This window comes from Akebia trifoliata, chromosome 1, assembly GCF_017979445.1.
Source record: "Akebia trifoliata isolate Shusen 1 chromosome 1, ASM1797944v1, whole genome shotgun sequence".
NCBI lineage: Eukaryota > Viridiplantae > Streptophyta > Magnoliopsida > Ranunculales > Lardizabalaceae > Akebia > Akebia trifoliata.
In genome coordinates this window covers 21,562,463-21,583,302 of record NC_141375.1, presented here as the reverse complement: position 1 = coordinate 21,583,302, position 20,840 = coordinate 21,562,463, and positions in this window count along the sequence as shown.

Genomic DNA, 20,840 nt, shown 5'->3' with positions numbered 1-20,840 from the left:
ATTACCCGTATTAAATTCCCACCCAATCTATTTTACAGGAAGGATTGCAGATTACTCTTTAAGATTTTTATTGCCGACAGAAAAAAAATATATATATTTTTTAATAAATTGTTATCGGACTCTCCAAGATAAATAGTTTTATTTTCTTTGGAATCCTCCCTCCTCAAAATTTTCTTCTCATAGTGAGAAGTTCCTCCAAAAAATATTATTTTGAAGTTCTCACGTGGAATGCCCATCGAGCTTTAAAAAAAATTTCGAATTTATTTTTTTAATAATATATTCTGAGATCTAAGAGATCCCATTTAAAATTGGTAGTTACCAGAAATCAATAGCTCTCTACTTCCAGGTAGAAACTTGAAGGTTTCGAAAAATTAAAGACAACTCTGAGATTTTTATGAGCTGCGTGCCTACTACAAACGGCTTTCTTAAAATTCCAATGTGTCTTAAATTCCTACCGAACCTACACAACAGTTCTGGATTGCTCTTCGGATATTTATTGTGGACGGTGAAAATATATATTTTTTAATAAATCCTTATCCCCCTCTAAAATAAATAAATAATTTTTTTTTTTCAAATCCTTCCACCTCAAAATTTTCATTTAATCTTGAGAAGCTCCTCCAAAAAAGATTATTTTGAAATTCTCACGTGGAATTCCCATCGAGCTTTAAAGTTTTTTTTTTTTAATTTTTAAAAACAACTTAAATGATATATTCTAAGATCTAAGGGATCCCATTTAAAATTGGTAGTTACCAAAGATCAATAGCTCTCAACACACGTTGAAACCTCAAGATATTGAAAAATAAAAAATAAAAAATAAAAATTGAATTAATTAAAACACTTAATCAATTGATCTTTCTCTCTTCATCAATGTTTTTAGAGTGAATTAGCATTTAGTGAGCTGAAAATGAGTTATTTAATTTCCAAAATGTGTATGCTGACGTGAAGATAGATTCGGGGGATTGAACCTAAAACACGGGTGACTTGTTGATCATACATAGAAATTTCCGTTTGTGGGACTTTTTCTTAGTGTTTTATCAAATGTTGTCTAATATACCCAATTAATAGGGTTTTTGAAACTCTTTTATTGTCACTAGTACATCTTTTTTTCAAAGCTATAATTATAAAATTAATAGCTTTTTACATGGAATGCTATAGATATAATGCTATGGTTAAGTATATTACATCTATATCATTCATCACAAGAATGCCATAGATAGAATAATTTATCAAAACGGTAGAGTTTTTGAAATTATTTATCAAAACGGTACACTATAGCAAATAATTTTGAAAACGGTAAATTTACCATTTTCGAAATTAATTTTTTTTACCAAAACGGTAAAAACAGTAAAAAGTATTTTTTTTTTTTTACCCAAAATACCCTTTTTTGTTTTACATATGTATTTATAATTTTAACCTTAAAAAAATGAAAATCCAACTAAAAAGATTCACTCTCTTTCGGTAATCCAACAATCATATGAATTTACAATTCTTTTTTACCGAAATCAATTTTATTTTCGTAATTTCAGTCAAAAAATAAAAAGGGTATTTTCGGTAAAAAAAATATACATTTTATTGTTTTTACCGTTTTGGTAAAAAAAAATTAATTTCGAAAACAGTAAAATTACCGTTTTTAAAATATTTTGAATAGTGTACCTTTTGATAAATAAACGAAAAGTTATGCAATGTTATAATTGGGTAAATCTGCCTGATTATTATATTGTTTTCTTCAAAGCCACTTTTATTTCCCAAAATATTTAGATTCAATTTATTAGTAATCAAATAGTATTTCAAGCATCCCAATTACAGTGCTTTAAAAAAAAAACATACCTCGTAATTAAAATAGAAATAACAATGTTTACAAAGACTTATAATAAAATACAAATTGATTCATTTGCATCAACTCGTGGTCTCTATTTCCTCAAAAGCTTTAGATCCAGTTGATTGTTGATGTTGAGAGCTTATAGTTCTATTTCTTGACCTTCTCCTCACAAATGGTCTTTTCTTATAGGGACAATTATCAAAAAAATACCAAAAAAAAAATTATTTATCAAAATAAATCCAATTTTTAAAATTTTATAAAAAAGATACAAAACCGGTCTTTTAAAGACCGGTTTTTCTCTCTCCTCTATTTTCCTCAAGACTTTCTCTCTCCTTTAATATTAAAAAAAAAAAAAAAAATTTAAAAAACCGGCCTTTGAAAGACCGGTTTTTCTCTCTCTTCATTTATTTCTCTCACCCTTTCTCTCTCCTATTTTAAAAAAAAATTTAAAAAGTTTTTCTCTCTCTTCATTCATTTCTCTCACCCTTTCTCTCTCCTATTATTTAAAAAAAAATGAATTTTTTTTAAAATATTTTTTTCTCTTTCTCTCATTCATTTATCTTGAGATCTCAAGATCTTAAGATAAAATAATAAAAACAAATTTTTGATTTACCTTAGTTGAAGAAGAAGATGAAGAAGAAGAAGATGAAAAAGTTAAAACAAAAAAATAATTTTGTGAGAGAAGAGAAGAGAAGGGTAAAAGAGATAAGTGAAAAGAGAGAAAAATAATTTTAAAAAAATTCGTTTTTTTTTTTAATAATAGGAGAGAGAAGGGGTGAGAAGAATGAATAGAGAGAAAAAAAAATTAAAAAAAATTCGTTTTTTTAAAAAAAAAATAATATGAGAGAGAAAGGGGTGAGAGAGAATGAATGAGAGAGAGAAAAACCTTTTTTTAAAAAAATTCATTTTTTTTTAAATGATAGAGGAGAGAGAAAGGATGAGAGAAATAAATGAAGAGAGAGAAAAACAGGTCTTTGAAGACCGGTTTAAAAAAAAAAAATTTAATATTAAAGGAGAGAGAAAGTCTTGAGGAAAATCGAGGAGAGAGAAAAATCGGTCTTTAAAAGACCGGTTTTGTATCTTTTTTGAAAAATTTTAAAAATTAGATTTATTTTGATAAATAATTTTTTTTTTTGGTATTTTTTTGATAATTGTCCCTAATAATATCCAAATCCGAAATTTTTTTTCAGATATCCAAATCCAACAAATGTTCTAAAACTCTATTTGAATTCGAATTCGATTATCTTATTAAATATCAGAATAATTTGATTAAATTCAAATAACTTGTATGTATAAAAAAATATTATTTTTTCTTATCCAACGAATTTTTTATTATTAAATTATTTTTATTATATATTATATTATTTATATAATAATAAATAAATAAAAAATCATATGTATTATATTATTTATATAAAAAAATTAATTAAATAAAATAAGATATATCATATATTATTTCGAATCAGATATTATTGGATTCAAATGTTAATATCCGATAAAGATTCAAATATATAAATTATTTAAATTTGAATTCAATATCTAAAATTTTTGAATAATATCTAGGGACAATTATCAAAAAAATACCAAAAAAAAAAATTATTTATCAAAATAAATTCAATTTTTAAATTTTTTTTAAAAAGATACAAAACCGGTCTTTTAAAAACCGGTTTTTCTCTCTCCTCGATTTTCGTCAAGACTTTCTCTCTCCTTTAATATTTTAAAAAAAAAAAATTTTAAAAACCGGTCTTTGAAAGACCGATTTTTCTCTCTCTTCATTTATTTCTCTCACCCTTTCTCTCTCCTCTATCATTTAAAAAAAAACGAATTTTTTTTAAAAAGATTTTTCTCTCTGCTCTCTTCATTCATTTCTCTCTCACTCATTTTTCTCTCCTATTATTTAAAAAAAAAAAACGAATTTTTTTTATAAAAGTTTTTCTCTCTTTTCATTCATTTCTCTCACCTCTTTCTCTCTCTCCTATTATTTAAAAAAAAATGAATTTTTTTTAAAAAGATTTTTCTCTCTCTTCATTCATTTCTCTCACCAATTTCTCTCTCCTATTATTTAAAAAAAAAACGAAATTTTTTTTAAATATATTTTTCTCTTTCTCTCATTCATTTATTTTGAGATCTCAAGATCTTGAGATAAAATAATAAAAACAAATTTTTGATTTACCTTAGTTGAAGAAGAAGATGATGAAAAAGTAAAAAAAAAAAGTAATTCTTTTAGAGAAAAGAGAAGATAAGGGTAAAAGAGATAAGTGAAGAGAGAGAAAAATATATTTAAAAAAAATTTCGTTTTTTTTTTTTAATAATAGGAGAGAGAAAGGGGTGAGAGAAATGAATGAATAGAGAGAAAAAAAATTTAAAAAAAATTCGTTTTTTTTTTTAAATAATAGGAGAGAGAAAGGAGTGAGAGAAATGAATGAAGAGAGAGAAAAACCTTTTTTTTTTTTAAAATTCGTTTTTTTTTAAATGATAGAGGAGAGAGAAAGGATGAGAGAAATAAATGAAGAGAGAGAAAAACCGGTCTTTCAAAGACCGGTTTTTAAAAAAAAAAATTTAATATTAAAGGAGAGAGAAAGTCTTGAGGAAAATCGAGGAGAGAGAAAAACCGGTCTTTAAAAGACCGGTTTTGTATCTTTTTTGAAAAATTTTAAAAATTGGATTTATTTTGATAAATAATGTTTTTTTTGGTATTTTTTTGATAATTGTCCCTTTCTTATATCTACGTGATCTTGAAGAAATGTAAGTCCTGGGCTTCTTGAGGATCCTCTTCTCGCTCGGTCGCTCACACGCAACACCAAAAAATGGAACAATTTCCTTTCTCGAGCGCAAAAATTCCTTAGATCCTCTATAAACTCTTCCAATGATTTGAGCTACTTGAAACATAGAATACCTGCACATAAACTGCAATTAGTTTTCTGGAAAACAAGAATAAAAGAAGAAGATACATTCTAATGTCTAATGTGGGGAACAGTCCACAAGAGTGGCAACACTTGCAGATTTCATCAAATGTGATCTATAACAATGATCAAAACTACATTTCTATCTGTTTCAATTAATACCAAGCTAACAAGGGAAGTACATAGGTTTTACTTAAGGAATCAAAATTCACATCAGAATAGAACAGGCGCTACGTCATAATAAGCTCAAAACGATGGCCCAAGACAGTCGTTTTTTAACAAAACAACTGCCCTAACAGTCGTCAGAATCGTCGTTTTAAAAGGAGTCGCCTTTTATTGCGACCGACTAAAAAACGACTGTTGATGACAGTTGTTTTTTCCTGACTGAAGCCATATAAAACAGTCTATGGCTGTTGTTTTTCTGGCTTTTTTTTTTTTTTTTTTTTTTTTTGTAAGTTTAAAACAACTTTTTCCCCACTTTAAAAAATATATATAATTCAATTTTTGGGAAAATTCCACTATAAAGTATAAACAATCTGTCATCCCACAAATAACAAAACAAAATTAAAGAAGAATATGGTACCTTGAACAGGTTTGCTCTCAAAATCAGAAATTCCAGAAAAGCTACTTCCTTTGTGATCCAACTGAACCCTGCGACTGGTACTTGGAATCCTCAGGCAGCTCCTTGGGCAGAACCAGTCCAAATGGGCAGGCCAAAAGGCAGAGCCATTGAAGAAGATGACCCATTTGTAGCCATATATTGCTACTGCTTTGGAGCAACATTAGCAGAGCTTCCATCAACCTTTCGTTTTGAATTAATGCACATTAAACCTTCTTCTGCTCTTTGTCTATCCTCCTTGCTATTTCCCTCCGAAGTAACTCGATCTTTACTCGCTCTGAAGTTCGTCCTTTTCTCAGATCACTTCCTCTTCGCCTCCATCCACCTCAGAGACTGCAACTCTTTACGTTTTCTCCTCTCTTCTTCAGTTTCTATAGGTAGCGAAGAACTCTTAATTAAAGCATGATAGACAACAGGGGGTGGAGCTTCTGCATCATCGTCTCTTAGTAGAGTTTTCAAAGATGATTGAACTAGATTACTCTGTTTCGGGTCTACTCCAAATCAACCCCCCAAAGAGAGGCCTAGATTTAGCTCGATTTCTTCGATTTTCTCTGTTAATTGGGTTGGGTGGTGATTTCCTACTGCAAATCTCTTCAATAGATCTCTTGGGTTTGTCGAAACATCTATAAATCATATAGTTCAGCACTTAGTGCTAAAACTTACTTATCATATTCTAAGCAAAGAAAGAACCAATGTTGTTCTGATAAATATTGAGACACAATGAGATTTAAGATGAGGCGAGGGCAAGAGTTCCTCTAGGCTCAGTGCCACTGGAGTGATTGTCAAGGCATACTTGGAAAGAGGGTTCACAATCTTAAACACAACAAAAAAATATATATATAAATCCATCTATATCAAGAAACATAACAGAGTCGGCTTTATCAAACCCATCTTCCCCAAAAATCTTCAAAAAAGACTCATTTTGAGTTCCTTGAAAATTTTACACCAAAAAATAAAAAAGGCCCATAATAGAAACAATAACCCAAGGAGAGGATGTTCCTTCCCTTGAAATATTAACATACGAAAGAAATCAACAAGAGAAAATAGAAACAAATACCTCTGAAATTTTTAGGCAAAGCAACGAATTTGAGCGACACGACTTTCAGTTAGAAGCAATGATGTTGTTCTGTCAATGCCAAAGTGGTTGCCACCGTGCTCATTGCAACGTCTTCACAGATAATAGCCTTACAGAACAACCTAAGCCTCTCAAGTCTATATCGGTCAATTGTGGAAAGCAAATGCTGACCCATCAATGTAGAAGTTCATTTCAAGTTCAAACCAATAAGCTCTTGCATATCAGGTAGGACATTTGAGTATATGAAATTGAGTAGGGCCCGTAAATACACAACCAGGAGAAAAATAAATTTTAATTAACTTTTGTTAACATTTTCTTTCAATTTCAAAGGAGATAGGTTTGACCTAAGAACTCTAGGATGCTAAAGCCAGGTTTGACCTAAGAACTCTAGGATGCTAAAGCCTAAAAAAAGAATAAACTAAGGTGATCTAGAAAGACAACACTAAGCCCACTGTTGTGTAGAGATCTAATATGCTTGGTTATGTATATTAATTCAAGGGCTAGATAAATACCTCAGCAAATCAGAGGGAACAAAACATGAACTAGATTGTGGTACAATAGAAGGTCGATTAAGAGAAAACAATATCTTCCGTGTTCGAGTTCTCTCCTTCATTTTCTATTAATGTATCAGCATTCTCCACTAAGATGAACCAACAAAATCACATAAAGATTACATCAGACATAGCTATGCAACAAAATCAAATCTAAAATCCCTATAAACAACTGACAAAAATAGTAATTTGAGCTGGAAACAGAGAGAGAAAGATGTAGAACAAGAGTTTTTTCTCGTTTTCTCAAAATCGACAAGATTGAAGATGAATAATTGATTTCTGAGATCAAAGAATAAGAGTTTAATCTCAGAAATCAAGATCGAAGAACAAAGATTTCACGCTTTCATCAAATCTTCAAGCATTCAAAAATCTGGAATGAAAATACACAGAATCAATAAAGTTCTAAGTCAAATAATAAAAAACAAAACATCAATTTAAAGAGAATGAGAGAAGAAACACTGATCTAAAAGAAAAAATTACTGTAAATGAAATTCGAAAGCTGAAACTTAGCCAATCTATAGATAGAGTAGCTAGGGTTTCAAATCTTGAAGAAATATAGAACTTCGAGGTCAAAATTGAGAGATATTGAAACCCTAGAAAGGATTTTGTCTTAGAGAGAGGGAAAAATAGAGTTGGTGCCTCTGAGATTTGATGCGTCCGAGAGACTTGAATACGAGAGAGGGTTATTGCTTTTGAGAGAGAGAGAGAGAGAGACACACACACACACACAGCTGATGCAAGAGAGAAGGTAAATCGTGGGTGTTGGATTCAAAAACAACTCTTGATGGGTCCCAAACAGCACCAAATCCACGATCATGCTTTGTTGTTAAAATTGACATTAACTACACAACTACAATTGGTGCCGTTTTCATTGTATTGACTGATGGAAGATGTCGCTTAAAAACGACTGCTTAAAACAGTTGTTCTTTCCATAAAACCAGAGTCGCAGATTACCTATTATGACATAGTGAGGTATGTAGAGCACATGTACAATAAATATAGAACCGATAGGAAGTTCAATTAATTCATAACCTACTTATTTCTATCTTCTAACAATACTTTATACATTCCTCCCTTTCTCTATGTTGTTAACCAGAGAGCAGTAGCATTAACTAAAAATAATTCTTACCTTATAAACTTCCCCTGATTGCTCACTTCACTCTTCATGCTCGACTTCGGTTCACGTGCATTATGCTAGCAATATGTCAACGGCAGCAATCAAGGATCGATGGGGTTTAGTTTTGCTACCATGAGGTATGAAGCTTAGCCATGCGCGCCAGCTGTTTTGCTTCTTTGCTTCAAAAGCAGCTCCACTGTTGAGCATGTCTTGAGCTTTGATAGGAAGTTCTGTTAATTCATAGCCTCTATTAAACTTACCAAATGATACAAGATAAGTGACAACTCAATGAAAGCATGAAGATTAGACAGAGACAATGGCAAGAAAAAATTTAGACAAATAAGGGTTCAATCGTTAATCAGTGCTTATGCGAACCTTCAAGCTTTAACATCAAAAATGTATTTTAAAAACATGAAGTTATGGCAAACTAATTTTGGAATCTTTGTCACCCTTTTGGTAAGACACCCTAGATTGTATATTTTTATTACTTAGAAACTTATTTATAAGTAGCCATGATGTTCTTCTCTTTATAAATTTATGTCCCTCTCAACAAAATTCCACTAAAACCGCCCATCTCTACCTAAACACAGCATTCTTTTAGGAGACCTCTTAAGATATTATAGGAAATTGTGTCTTAGGTTTCTACATACATGGTCAAGGATACCTCTCAAGACATTATCTTTTGTTTGATCTTAGCCATAACAACATAAGACCTAAGAATATTTTTTTTTTGTTGATAAATAGCATTGCATTCATGAAACAGAACCAAATCGATCAAGTTGACCAACCTTGTGAAGCCTTAGAAAACTGAACTATTCACACATAGAACAACAAATCCCATCCCAATTGTACAAAATATCCTCATAAAACAGGCCCCTAAACTCCTTATATACTTTGGACCAACGAAAAATAAGACCCAAGATAGACATAATGGGATGATGAAGGTGTGAGATAGAGAATAAAATAGATTATCCATTAGATGTTAGTTAGTAGAGAATATAGAAGTACAGTAGCAGACTTAGGACTTAAAAGCAATACAAGAAAGATACATGTAGGGCAGAGTCTTGGTTTGGGAGTTCTGTTAATTCATACATTTAACACACCAGTCTTATTGGAGCTGCTCCTACTACTTGTCTCAAGTTTTATAATTCTTTATCCAAGCCCACAAGCCACAAGAAAAATGAAATTTTTGAAGGAATCTCCAAGGACCAAATCGAAGAAACAGGAAAAGGAACTACCCACATTAAACATGTTAGGAAGATGCATGCCTTCAACTTGTAATGATATCATGTTCGGCTTAATGGAAAAAAACAAGAGGATCAAGTCACCTTATAAATAAGGTATAGGAGGAGCATGGTTCCAGGTCTAAGTACCTCTATCACTGCCATTACTCGCAAACTGATGCTCCATCTAGGCATTGCTAGTCTACTGAATTGATTGGCCCATATAATTTTCTTGAACTAAATAGTTATGGCTATGGATCATAGTAGAATCCAGCTGACGGATTGAACTGCTCCTCACACTTCTGTCATAGATATCTCCTTCCCCACAGCAGCTACATAAATATCATTAAGATTAGATACATAAAATAAACACAAATGGCAGATCAACAATATAGATACATAAAATCCACACAAATGGAATGAACTAATACGAATAGAGATATACTATCATGTGAGTTGAATATTGAATCCAGAAACTATAACACAGCTATACAGAATTGGATCGAAATCAGGCAAAGACAACAAATGGGTATCCAAATCAGGAGTACCCATCTCTCTTTTTGAGCTCAAACTGCTAAACCATGTCAAAACCCCTCCTCCCCTGTTCATAGCAAATTCTAGGAAGGGATCTAAGGATTGGGCAACCTTCAGTGGGTTTTGGATGCAACAGGCTGAGGTGAATGATGGCAGTCAATATCTAGCTGGGCATTTGAAGCGTGTCCATGACTCAAAGATTTTTTATAAGTATCATTCATCATAATCTTAAAGGCCGAAAGAATATAAGAGGAGGCTGAAATGATGTAGCCAAAAAAATAAAAAGGCCAAAGTTTAAGATTGGCTACATAAAAAACTGAATACATAACTAATGTTGATTGAATGGCAAAATAAGATCCATGTAGCCAACCAACCCAAAATAGTTCGAATAAGGAAATGATGATCTGTTCTTGTATGTAAAAGATGTATGATCATACTTCATACACACCTGATTAAGGTAGCTTGCATGAATCCAACGTGAGGAAACATGGATTGACTTAGTATATCCACTCTTTCCAAATCCATGATTCCTAGAGAGATTTGGATCAAATGCCTACACTCCCATTAATGAGTGATCATCAACACTAATAGCCTCATTTCCAACAAAAAAAATTTCATACTATATCATTTTGTCCCTGTTATCAACATCTCACCAATAGAAATTAATGTTTAATATGCACATATGTGGCAGCTATGTCATTCTTGCTGATGTGAACCATTTTTTGTTTTTTTTTTTTTGCTGATGTGAACCTATTTGTGAACTCGAGAACGCCCCAATTATTGGGTATGAAAGAAAAAAATCTGATTTTGTCATCAAATTTTCAATAATTATGATCAGATTTAGTATTGGAAATAAATATTTAGATTCGTTGATTGTTTACAACATGTCTGAAACCTTACTGAGCCCAAGCATGGCTGGATTTTGGCGTGGGAATGGGTTTATAAATGAAGCAATTCTGAGGGAATGATAGACTTTCGATAATATGTTCTCTAAACAGGACGAAACAACTGGTGGCACATATATTAGCATCTTCTAGTGAAGTTTACGAACAAAAAAATATGGGAGGGCTCAAAAAATAAGGGTGAAGAAGAACTTGTGCCTATGAATTTGGTTGGGCTTATATTCCAAAGCCCAGAAATCAGAGAAAATGGAAAAATTTATAAAAAATTATAAAAATAATCAAAATATCCCTTAACGTTCGATTTTTACTTAAAAATCTAGATTCCTAGAAAAATGTGATTGAAAATAAGCTTTCAACAATATTCACACACATCAAAAAAATCTGAATACCACAAATTTAGGAGAATTGAATTTTTTCACATGAAATGATGACTTTTTACATAAAATAATAATTTTCATAATATGGAATGACACCAATCGATCATGATGAGATAATAAAATTGAAATTTTAATTTTAATCAAGAAATTGAGTATTGGACCCTCACCGATAAAAATTTTAATTTTACTTATTACACATAATTTAAAATGCAAAATTAAACAAATGTGACGTGTTAATAATAGAAGTTCATTATCTGCAAATCAACCCATTAAAATTTGAAATCTACCAATTAAAATTTAAAATCACCTAATCAATCCTAAAATTAAATCGACCTATTAAAATTCAAAATCAACCAACGAATCGCTGATTTTAACCATGGAAAGACTAGAAAATTTAAAACCAATCAGTCAATAAAAAAATTAATTAAAAAAATAACCAATTGCGAATTCAAATTCAAACCAATTCAACCAATCAATCAAGATAATCAAACCAACGAAAAATGATGAATGATCAAAAGTACAACCAATCGATCGTGAATTTGAATAAAATCATCACGTTTGCGGATTGAAATGATATGATCTCGATCAATTAATCAACCAACCACAAACTAAACAAATCAAACCAATCAAAGAGTAACCCATCGATTTAAATATCTTAAGGATCAAACCCCATAATCAATGGATAAGAGGTAATCAAAGGAGGCGTGTCATAAGTCACAGGATACATGGGTTCATTACCCCTTCTAAAAGAAAGTTACTACTTCACACATCCTACACCATTCGGCCAATGCATAAAAAAAAATTTAAAAAAAATCAGGAAAAGAGATCTTAGGGTAGAATCTCCATAAGATCACATCCCTCACGCTTATAAAAGGATAGTTCGGCCAGTAAAGGAAGGAGAGAAAAAAACAAAGAGAACTAAAAAAATTGTGACAACAACGAGGGAAGAGAAAAAGTAGAAGAAAGGAAAACATACGTGCAGCCACCCTAAATTGTTCTCTCTCTTGTTCCACGTATAACAACCTAGCACCACCTCTTTCTTCTTCTTCTCCTCAACCTCGCCTCTTTCTTCTTCTATGAACCACTCAACCATCCCCAGCCATCTTTTTGTTCTCTTCTTTAATTCACCTCTCTTTCAATGCCCCAAACAGCAGCTCTTCTTCATCTCTCATTCTTTCTCCCACCTCTCCTTTGACGCTTCAAACAGCCCCATCTCCCTCTCTTTTGACGCCCCCTACAACTTCTTCCCTATCCTCTTCTCTATTTCTTTTGACGCCCCAAAGCAGACCCATCTCCTTCTCTTTTGACGCCTCAAACAACATCTTGTTCTTCATTTTCCTCCTCCTCTACCGTTCTTTTGATGCCCCCAACAGCCCCAATCACCTTTTTCTTTGTTTTTGGTTCAACCATCATTCTTGGCCTCTCTTTCTTGTTATTTCCCTCGACTCTTACATCTCAGCCTCATAATCCCCTACTCCATCACTCTCATTACATTATACCAGCCAGCATCTCTTCTCTTCCATTTCAGTTAATTCCTTCATGGCACACAACCATCATTAAAATATAAACAAACGCTCTTGGCTTCTATTTCTTTCTTGGCTCCTTTGCACCCTTTCATTTTCGAACTCTCTCTACAACTCGCTCGGTTCTTAAGTGAACTCAATCGGAATGAAAGGCGGAGTAATCCGAATTGCAAATATATTTTTGAAATACCTATGTTTTAAATAGATTGTGATTATTCTTTTTTATTTGATTCTTGTCATAAGGCCACAATAATTTAAACTCGCTTTACAAGTTCAATACCATTTAAATCGTTGGATAGTTTATTCATCATTTAGTGTGGGTCAGAGATTTAATTTGATAATTATTTTAGCATGTTGTGCTTCCAATCGATTTGATAATTATTTGCACGTGTTATGATTTTTAACGTATTCGGTATTTATTTATACATGTTATAACTTTTAACAATTTTGGTAATTAATTACGCATGTGCTATTTTAATCATTCTAGCAATTATTTATGCATGTTATGATATTTATCTATTTTGGTAAATTGTTTATGCATGAGGAATTTTAATCGATTTGGTAATTATGTTCATATGCATGTAAGAATTTCGATCGATATGGAAATTATTCATGAATATGGTTACCAACTTAGTAAATTTTTATGCATATGATGATATTTGCCAATTGGAAAATTATCCATAAATGTGACATTTTCCACTTTGAAAATTAATTGTGCATGTGATGACATTTACCAATTCAAAAATTAATTATACATGTGATATTTTTATTTATTTGGAAATTTTAAGTATTTGATAATTTTACCAATTTGAAAATTCTAAGCATGTTAATTTTTTTTACCAACTTGGAAATTCTAAGCATGTGACATTTTTACCAATTTGGAAACTCTATGCATATTGTATTTTCTTATAGATTTAAAAATTTTATGCACATGATAATTCAAAATTTTGATAATTTAGTTATGAACATGGAGTGATTACCGAATTAAAAATTATTCATGTGATAATGTGTTTACCGAATTGGAAAATTTTCATGTAATGATGTGTTTACCAATTGGAGAGTCATCTCTTTGCATGCGATAATGTTTGCTAATTTGAGAATTCACTTGTGCATTTGATACGTATCAAATTGATTATACATGTGATATGCTAATTGAATTTTTCATTTTTCACGAGACTTGCCACTTGAGTCTTAGGGTATTGAACTTGATTAAGGTTTTTTCATACTATTTGGTTTCCTCTATGTGTGTAAAGTTTAAGGAATTGTGAAGTATTTGCAGGAATCCCAACCGTAGGATTTATTTAGCCAACTTGGCATAAAACGATAATAATAATATTTTGATTGATTGATTTGCATTGAAATGATGATAATTGGACCTTGGGTTGACCTTAGACTTCTTCCCTTGACTTATGATAGTTTAGGATCGTAGTAGAGCCTGATTGTTTCAATTGGGCGGATTCAGTGCGTAACACCATCCGAAACCCGTAACTCGACTCCTTACTTATTTCTCTTAATCGTAAACTACTCCGGATTTATTTAGAGTTATTTTGGTTCCTATACCTAAATTAGGTGATGCCTTCCCATTCTCATAAAATCCCTCAATTATTTATAATACTTTTCTGTACAAAGTATCAAGGCTTTTTCACCAACAAAACCTTAGATGGTAGTAACTACTTTGCATTAACTACATTTAGATCAAAAACCCTATAGATCACCATATAGATCACCTTGAAAGAACTCCCCCAACCTCTCTACTTCTCATCTCTCTCATGATCATCCAACGGTTGAGATCAAATCTCGATGTTTGATTTAGCAAATAGAAAATGATCCGCAAGCTCCTCACAACAAACTACAAAGTGCAAAGTGCGCCTCTAAAGCACTCAATTGCCCTTTTGCACAATGCACGTACGCAAACAAAACGACTAGATGCCGCTTAGCAACGAAGTGTAACTTCTAAAACACATAACTAAATTAGTTATTTGAGATATCTCATATAATCTCAAGTGAGAGTATTATATTTTTTTTATGTAGGATTATTCTATTTTAGGAAATAAAATCTTAAGTTCCACATTTTCTCTAAAATACAAAATATAGAAATACTCTTCAACTTATAAAAAAAAAACTCAATTTAACCCAAAAACTTTAAAAACAAATAAACCAATTATTTTTATTTTTATTGAATGTAATAAATATTTATTTTATTAAAATAATAAATATTAACATAAAATGATTTGAAACTTCGCAACCTTCAAGAATCTGAAATAAGGATTCTGCGACAATTCTTCCTCTATTTCTCTTTGTTTTCACCGACACGTTAGGATTGATAGAGAGTTGAGGATGATTGTATGGAAAGAAATAGAGAGATTTTAGAGAATCTAGGGTTGAGGAGGGTAGATGAAACAAAATTTATGATTTTAGTACAAGAACATAAGGATAGAACGAAGATTGGAAGAGAATGATGAAGTTCGTGATGAAGGAGTGTTCAGATCTAGGGTTTGGATTCAACTATAAAGAAATTTTGATGAATCAGAGATTCATGGATGAGAACCAAAAACCTCTTGAAGCTTCAACTTCGTCTAAAATAGCGACAGAGATATGTCTGATTTCGAGAGGAGCAATTGCTTCAACCGCATCTACAATGGTGTCAAGTTTTGTCTGACTTTGAGAGGAGTTTTTGAAGATTCAACTTTTTCTACAATGGGTTTACAGAGAGTTCTTCGTTGCAATGTCCGATTTAAGAGGAAAAATCGAAAAAAGTTATGTTTGAGTTCTTCGTTTGCATTGGTGATTGAGTTGTTCGTCGCAAGGTTCCCTCCATTTTTTAGAGAGAGTTGCTATTGCAACACTAACTTTTGTCTATGCCACCACAAGTGTGCTAATTCTTTGATGATTTACATATGAACTGGGGTGCGTAGCGTTAGAGAAACTTGGTGTGGCAATAGAATCTTTCTATTTTAATTAACCAAAATGTTGCTTGTTGTGCAAATTTGCAACAATAGAACTATTTGATTTCCAACGTGTTTTTTCAAGAATGTCATCAAATGTTACCATTTTACTAAGGTCTGTCATAGATAGAACATTGGGCAGAACACGTATTTCATTTTCAGGCATATAGATTTAAATAATGTCTTTCCAAATAGATCAAGAAATTAAAGATATTGTTCAAAAAGACCAAGCAATTAAAGGTAAGTTCGACCCTTACCCTTCTAGCTAATGTTTGAAGCTCATGTTAACTAAACTTTTTTTATTGACAAATCCAACCCTTTATCCTATAGCCTAGCCTATTTACTAATCTTGACTCGTTAATAATGTCCAACATTACATGAAAATCCGAAATTTGTATAAAAAAATTTGTTAGGCCTGGCCCGTCGAATTTTAAAATCCAAAACTCTGCGGCCCATGGACCACATTTTCATCTTCTTTTTCTCTTCATTGTTTCTCTTTCTCTCTGCTTCTTTCACTATCATCGATTGATCGATCGACCTCTCACAGTCTCTATCTCAATCGACTTCGCCCTCTCTCTCTCTCGATCAACGTCTCCGTCACTTTCTCACAGTCGCTATATCGATCGATCGACCTCGCTTTTTCAATCTCTCTCTCGATCGACCCCTCCATCAATCGATTGACCTCTCCATATCTCTCTCACAGTCTCTTTCTCGATCGATCTCTTTTTTGATATGTCTCCCTCAACAGATCTCATCTCCCACTCTATTTGATCGATCGATCTCGATCTAGATCTGATCATCGTTCTCTCTGTATCTCATCTATATTTGTATCTCATCGCTACTCGTCTCTGATAGCTCGAAGTGACCTATCAATCTCGCTGCCTATCTCTGATAGCTTGAAGTGATCAGATTAGTCACAAAGGAACTCTCACTTGCTGCATCACCTCACGCGACAAGCCAGGAAACATTGCGACTAGGTAAGACTTTAGAGGGATCATATATTACAATTTGAAAACACAGGTGTATCTCTAATATTGAACAAAATGTAGAGGTGCATCTTTTATTCATCTAAGATCATATAATCTCATAACCAAGGGGTGATTTAGAGGGAAAACCAAGGTTTAGGGTTTAGGTGCATTTCCCTCATTTTATTGTAGACTATTTGAACATTAAGACCCTGTTTTTTTCATTATTTATCCCAATTAACACACTAGAAGTTGGACGTATGTGATATATAGTTGCATTGTAGAAAGGCCATGACTAAGGATAGATACTCGAGAATTGTTTATAGGTTGTTAACAGTTTTGGAAGATTAAGTTTGATGGAAAGTTGGGGGCTCAACGTGGTTTTAAAGATCGTCCATGACCGAGGAGACTCATCTCGATATGATTCAAGAACGAGTGGGATATTCTATTTACATCATCCTTCACAATCACTCATCCGATATGACTTGTCTGATATTTTGAAATTTTTGATAAAAATAATTAACATTCAATAATTAAATATTTATTATCTTAATGAAATATGATATTGTGCCTAAGTATCTTCTAATCCATTGTATTTTATAAAGGAATTATAATAAGTTGAATATATATAGGTTAATAAATAATTATAAATTGAATTAAACTCTTTATCTCGTCCATACTAAGATTTAGAACTATGGGGCTCAGGGGAGAAGAGAAGTCGAATGAAAGGTCGGGAGGGGAGGGAGCATATTCAAAAAGATGTTGAGAATTGAGATTGGTTTCTTGGAACTTGAGAGGTTTGGGTAATAAGGAAAGGAGGTCCATTACAAGGAGCTTCATTAAGAAGTGGAAAATAGATGTAGTTGTACCGCAAGAAACTAAGTTAGATCTATGAATAACAAAGTTGGCGTAGAATCTTTAAAAGGGCCTCCTCAGTTTATGGCTCTTGTAGAAGTAATGAAGATATATTTCGATGTGTATTCTTAAGCTTTTTTATGGTCCCACAAACATGAGGCCTCGTTTATATTTTTTGAAACAGTTCGATGTTGTTCACTGTCCTTGGGACAATTTGCTTTAATGGTGATTTCAACTTGATCAAATTTTCTAGTCAGACAAACATGAGTGATTTCATTAAAACTTGTGGGTAGAATCTCCCTCTTGAAGGCTGTTGTAGACACCCCATTTTTGCATTCGCCTGATTAATCAACTCGTCAACCCGATTGCAACAGTTCCCAATTATGGATGTTTATTCCAATACGTTATTTTGTTACCAGATATGTTTCAGAAATCCAGATGAGGTATCTCGAACTGACAAAACTGTAGAAACAACGCTACGCTAGAAAAATATAATCCCAAAAACTTAGAAATCATCATTTTTTAGATAAAAAGAAGTTTCAAGATAAAAATCACTAAAAAATTATTAAATTATCAAAATACCCCTAACCTTAAAATATTCTTAGAGCTTACGTTACACTTAGAAAAATCCATTCAAACACGTAAAATAACAAATCGAAACCAAATAAATCATTTCGCCAATTTTTACAAAATTTGAAAAAATTACGAAAATACCCCTCATAAAATTCACGACCATTCCACAAAAAATTTCATAAATGACACAAACCAATATTTCCATTGAATTCCTTACGAAAAATCGATTCTAAAACATCCTAGAACATCAAAAATCGACTTGAAACACAAAAAGTCCTTTCCGAGGATAAAACGATAATTTTATAATTAAAAAATTTTGAAATTAATAAATAAAACATTAATAAATAAAGTGAAATATTAATAAAATTAATTTAAAATTTTAAACAAAAAAAATCGATCAATCAAACTCTCAGGGAAAATTGTTAATGGTTGCCAAGATATTTATTCAAGGACCCCTCTATTTGGGGGTCCAAAGAATTAAATATATAATAGAGGGGGATTCTCCAAAAAATTAAAGTCAATCAAGTAAAACTAAAGTCAAGATATTAAAGTCAATCAAGTAAGACTAAAGTCAAAATCTTAAAGTCAATCAAATAAGACCAAAAGTCAAAACCCTAATAGAGTTCTAATTAAATAATAATTCTATTTAATAATCTTAATTAAATAATAACTTTATTTAATAGAATTCTAACTAAAATATAACTACCTGAAATAATTCTAATTAAAATATAACTCTAATTAAAAGAATTATAATTAAACACTAATTCTATCTAAACAAACACTTAAAGAATCTATAAATAGGGGTCCTCACAATCTATTTTCGTATGAAAAAATAAACCATAAAAAAGTAGGTCAAAGAACCTTCCCAAAACCCTAATTTTCAAGCCCCAACTCCTTACCTAACATCCATACCCCAATTTTAACTCAAAAAACACCTAAAAACCCTTCTAAAACACCTTAAAACCCATAAAAATTTAGAAAATTCACAGATCCAAGAAGAACATACCTCAACTTGGAGATCAGAAATCAGATCCGGCAACAGAACGAAGTGAGGAATACTATACAAAGAGTTGTTCTATCAGATCTGAGGGAACAAAGCCGTTGTATTCAGAAAAGGTGACTATTTTTATTTTTTATTGTTATTTAGGTCTTGTTAGCAATGTAGTTTTATTTGAAAATTAGTAGAGACTGGCGTTTCTCGGGTGGGGTTGGTGCCTAACACCTTCTAACCCCGTAATATGATCCCCGAACTCTCAGTTGCTACTGCTTCACATGGTATCAGCCAAGAGAACAACTAGATTCTTAGTATTTGACAGTTTTTTCTTTATTTTAATAGGTAATATTGGACAATTTAGTAGCTTTAGATCGTACACTTTATTTCTTGATGATTGAGTGATTCATTGCGCCCTTTCCCATTCTAATTTGAGAGCATGCGACACATGCTTTGAAATTTGATTAGCTTATTACCATTTGGTGGGTGATTTCACTGGGCAGCAAAACTGAGTTACATGTTTCATTTGAAGTTGAAAGTTTAGAATGAGAAACTTACATGAATGAAAATGGAGGTTTTGCTTGGTCAATCGCTAAATAAGTCTTGTTCTTGAAGAGATAACTTACAGTGATAAGGAAAATGTTGGGCCCAAGTCCCTAGAAGGCATCAACAAGAGGATTGAAATACAAAATGGGTTCTCCAAGCTTACTAGGTTGGAATAGATTAGTTTGTGATAAAACTTTGGCTTTAGATGGATGTAATGGGAAATACATATTGGGCTTACACCCATAGCTAAGTTGGTTTAACACATTGCAAAGCAACTTTAAGGTCATGGGTTCAAGTCTTGCTTACCCATCAAAAATAAAAAATGAGACATAAATAATAAGTTTCTTCATCCCATCATAAGTGTTATGAGGAGTAACACTATTTTTTGTCGTATGGTTGATGGACCCCTTAGGAGAAACTACAAAAGCCATGTTTGGATTTTATTCCAATCTTTATATGAAATCTTGCCATTTTAGGTCCACATTAAATGCCTTGAGTTTGATTGTGTTCATTTGGAACAAAAATGATTGGTTAGAGAGAACATTTGATGAAATTTCTAAATTCATTACTCAGTTGAGGGGAGATTGACCCCCTAATCAATGGAATGGTTGTATTACCACCAGTTTGCAGTTGTAACACCCATAGATTTTTCCAACTTACTAAGTTGGCACCTTTGTTGTCATGAAGATCATAACTTCAATTTATTTTTTATCTTCTTCAATTATAAAGTTAAGGGCTGCTGATTTGAGGATTGGTATTTACATGGGAGGATAATGTATCTGGGCATGTCTAACTTCTTTATGCCTAGTATAGCTTGGCCTTTTTGTAGCTAGCAAGACACTTCACTTCTTTTTCTTCATCTTGTGTAATGGGATTTTTTGGTCCCATTTCTACTTTTAATTCAAAATTTTATTAACAATAAAAAAGTTTTACTAGAAGCCAAACTAATTGTAATTTAGTGCTAATAGTTTGCATAGTCATAACTGCTTACAAGATTCTAGAAAATGTTGTTGTTAAAAATGGTATTCTAATGGACACTAGTACTAAAGAGATGGGATGTTTATATCTTTTGCCTATATTTGAATATCACATTTACTGCACGATATAGACAATAGTTTGAGAAATGTAATCCATAGTTATGGGGTTGAAAATTGGACTCCAGGTGAGCGGATACTTATATTTCAATCTCCCACTCTTTTTTGTTTGCTTGACATGTACATTTGAGTCTAGTTAAATCTACACTTATTCTTACTCTTGGTGCTTGAGTCCCTATGAAAATCATGAGAGACAAATCAACCCACTAAATGAATGTCCATAGCATG